The sequence below is a fragment of the Phoenix dactylifera genome, chromosome 10, assembly GCF_051530095.1.
Source record: "Phoenix dactylifera cultivar Ajwa chromosome 10, Ajwa_hap1_PhDact_Kaust_v1.1, whole genome shotgun sequence".
NCBI classification, from domain to species: domain Eukaryota; kingdom Viridiplantae; phylum Streptophyta; class Magnoliopsida; order Arecales; family Arecaceae; genus Phoenix; species Phoenix dactylifera.
In genome coordinates this window covers 9,295,058-9,299,186 of record NC_143199.1, presented here as the reverse complement: position 1 = coordinate 9,299,186, position 4,129 = coordinate 9,295,058, and the positions used below count along the sequence as shown (strand labels likewise).

The 4,129-nt window shown below is 35.4% G+C and overlaps 1 pseudogene; it reads left to right on the top strand.

The window, feature by feature from the left end:
* The first annotated feature begins 1,775 nt into the window (after nt 1-1,775).
* Nucleotides 1,776-2,985, top strand: LOC103698549 (uncharacterized; annotated as a pseudogene).
* The last annotated feature ends 1,144 nt before the right edge of the window (nt 2,986-4,129 follow it).

The window sequence follows — 4,129 nt, the reverse complement described above, 5'->3', positions numbered from 1 at the left end:
ACTTAATTCCCTCCCTTGATGGTGCCTTGATCCTTAGCCCTTGGATCATGTGATGATGCTTTAAAAGGAGGGATTCATGGCGTGATGAAGCCTCAGATGTGCTGATGGCGTGAAGAGGATAAGAGGAGCGCTTGAAGTGGTGTATCATGATAACACCTCTTCATGTGGATAAGGATGAAATAACTACCTATCATGATAAGCCTTTTCATTGCATGGCGCCCCTATCATGATACATCTTTTCATCATGGGACGCCTCTCTTGATCTCACGCCCCTCTTCATGGCTGAATGGATGTGATTCATCCTTGGCAAAGCATCCCCACGCCATCTATAAAAGGAACTCCACCGTATTCATTCAAAATCAATCCAACTCTCTCTCTCCCTCCCTCATCTCTTCTTTCTTACAAGAGTGTCTCTTTCTAGCATTGCTTCTAAAGTGTCCTAAGCCAAGACAAGGAGGTCTTCTTTATGACAAAAATATTAGAAGTAATTTTAGAAAGTGAAAGAAAATTAGAGAGGAAAGAAAGCAAGCCAATTGAGTTCTTTAGAAGAATTCTGCATTAAGGATCAAAGTCTTTGGAGCTAAAGTCTTGAATCAAGTTTTCGTGTGGATCACCATTGGAGGGCGGATACTTGGACGCCTCGTGGAGATCATTCATATTGGATTAGTGTTAGAGGTATTCTTCTATTCCTACATTTATCTTTATATATTATTTGATTGTTACCATTAAGGTGATCTAGGCTTATAAGGGTTTCATGTTAAGAGATTTTATTAAGAAATTTTTAAAATCCCTAGCTTCCGCTGCCCATTATGACATGTCATAACCCTTCATCCTCCCCCATCCTCTCCTCCTTCCATTGCATCTAATCCATGATATTGTCAGCACCCCAAACAACTGATATAAGGCGTATTTTCATCATACAAGTTCGACTAAGTATGGGTAGCGGAGGGAGAAGCTGGCAGCCACGATGGACGGCATCATGGTGGAGTGGCACATGCAGGAGACCTCCCTTCGAGGCTACATGAAGGTTAATGTCTTCATCCCAAACAAGCTACTGAGGGCATTTTCATCCTACAATAATTTTATGGTAATATATGATAGTCATGTGCCATCTCTCTGTTAATGAAGATGAACAATAGAACCACTTTGGAATGATCTAGAAACTTGAAGGGTCACTTTGAATTTTTTTGAAGATGAGGGGTTGTGTATTAGAATCACATAAACTTAAGGGCCTCCAAAACTCTGAGTGAAATTGCTGAAACTACTGAAACTTTCAGAACCAAAACTCTAACAGGGGATCAAAATAGAAACAGAGTTTTAGAACCTTGGCTAACATATCATGCCATTTCTTAAAGCCAATGAAGTTTCCTCTTTGCAGTGGACCTAAAATGCATCTGCAAATTAATGTACATGCACATGCATGCAGATGCAGATCACATTATTACATTATTACAGTTTGCCTATCAATGTTATGCGATGATGCAATTTCAATCACATTTTGTGGACTAATCAAAACATTCTGATCATAATGTTCTAATATATCCAAAGCACACACACAGGTCATATTATTCCATTTTCAAGACTTTCCCATCAATGTCATGTCATGGTGCAATTTCAATTACATTAGATGGATTAACCAAATGGTTAATATCATCAAAATGTTCTTATATTATCTACAGAAATATTCCACAAACATGAAAACATAGAGAGCTTGTTATTACATTATTGAAACTTGCTTGTCAATGTTATGCCATGACACGATTTCAGTTAACAACATGTGGATTAATCAAACAATTGGTATCAAATGTTCTTATGTTTTCTAAACAAATATTTCATTATGATAATAAATACTGCTAGATTTCTTGCACTCTTCTGTGCCCCTTATTTATGCATAACAATGCTATCTTCTTCCAGGAAATCCTGCCAATGAGATTGTTGACTACATAAATAAGAACCGAACAGCGCATAACCTACCAACGTTGTATTAGAGTCCCGGGCTAGGTTGCATGGCTTTGCAATACATATCTGAGTGCATGGGAAACTGCAGTAGCAACAATACATTAAGCTGTCAGCCTCCAGAAGTTGACATCACTGAGGTATATGCCCCCAATTGTGGAGTAGAGTTACCAACAGTTGACATTATATCTAGCCGTCTTGTTCGATGCCACTGGAAATATCTAAATCCAGCAGAAGCTTTTTCAGAAGTTCTAGCTTCAGACAAGAAAAAGCTCACTCTTTTGCATAGTAAAGAACACACTGAAGTTGGAGTAGGATTTAATAGAGCTCGTCATGGACCATTCTTTTGGTGCATTTTATTTAGCAGTGGGAAGACCAACTCCACATTTGTACTAGAAGGTGGAAGAGGGATTAAGCAGAGAAATGGTTGCTTCAGTGGAACAGATCTATCATGCAGTGTTGGGAGGAAGCTTTTGTTTTTACAAGACTTGGTGCCTGTTGTTTTCTCAATGCTACTTTTGTTCTGTAGTTGGCGTATAATTTGTTAATGAGTAAAACCAAAGAAACTGGAAATGTCAGAGTAGGCTTTACATGAGGGGACACTGGAGGCCATTTTTAATGAAAACTGTTTGGCGATGAACAAATCAGTTTCATCTTTAATCGATGAAGATGGAAGAGTCATTAAGCTAAAAATTGTTTCTTCATTTAACCAATAGGTGCAATTTCATTGTGCTGTCTTCAGATGCTGCATAACTGCATATATTTATTTTGTTTTGTTCCATCATACTGTTCATATCTGGATAGCTTGTTACCTATATATTAGAAAGAAAGGCTTATATACAGTGCAGATAATCATTAATTATTCTCTTTTCTCACCACTTAACAGAAATAACATCCACATAAGGAATTTAGATTTGGAGTTTAGAGTTCAATAACTTGATTTGCTTTTTCTGCCTTCAATTAGCAATGCAGGAAAAAGAAAATGCTTCACACTGTCAAGTGGCATTGTTGTAAATTTTCAACAAAAAATTGCAAAGCCAACAATTCTGGTTTCAGAGAAATTACAACGGTTAATGAAAGTTTCAGATGCTAACTAACACTTCACTGATTTTTTTTTTTTTTTAAAGTATTTTCGGTTTCAACTTGTCCCAGCCAAATAATCTGGTGTAAGTCTCCATGGTTATATTTATCCAAATGTAACAGTTAATTGCAATATGCATTTAGACCTGCCACTTTAACTCGAGGATTCGAGAGTCTTCTTCAGCCAATTTCTTTATTTCTCAATTCATCAGTCATTAATCTACATCCAGCTCTTACAGAGGGTCTTTGTTCCAGCATGTCCTCATAGTGGTGTTGGCTTCTAGCCTGATAACTGACAAAAAAGTATTGATCAGAGAATGGTTCATCAAAATATCCCCAAATTGAACTCCTAAGATTCGGCTCATGTATCAAAGATGATGGTATACTTGGTCAATTTGGACCATATATTCATAAAAACATGTAATGCCTGGTAACTATGAATGCCAAAATCAGTGAGGCTAGTTAGATGTGTCATCATAGATTAGCACATGCAAGCATGGATCTCATTTGCAAATTAGTAAAAAAAAGATTTAGTTTTAGGTCTGTTTAAATTGAGTTTTGAAAAAGATAAAATTTATAATGTATGCCAGCTAGAAAAATAGACTAGAATTTTATTTAAATTCAAAAATATAGTTTCAACTTCTAGGCCATCCGAACTTTTATATATGAATTTATTTAGGCCAACAAGAATTTCAAGTCTTGGTAGCAAATATTTTAGTTTTATTATAATTGATAATTTTTCAAGATTTACATGGGTGTTATTTCTTTTATGTAAAAATAAAATATTTTATATATTTTTGAAATTCTACAAAAAAAATTTAAATGAAAAAGCCTTACAAGCTCTTAAAATAAGAAGTAACCATGGAATTGAATTTAAAATTCATAATTTTGAAAGATGTTGTAATAAAAATAAAACATATTATAATTTTTCTACAACTAGGACACCTCAATGGAATAGGGTAGTAGAAAGAAAAAATAAAACTATTGAAGACATGGATAAGACTATGTTGTGTGAAATCCATCTACCAAAATACTTTTGGGCAGAGGCAATCAATACAGCTTGTCACATTTTAAACTAGATTTCTATAAGACC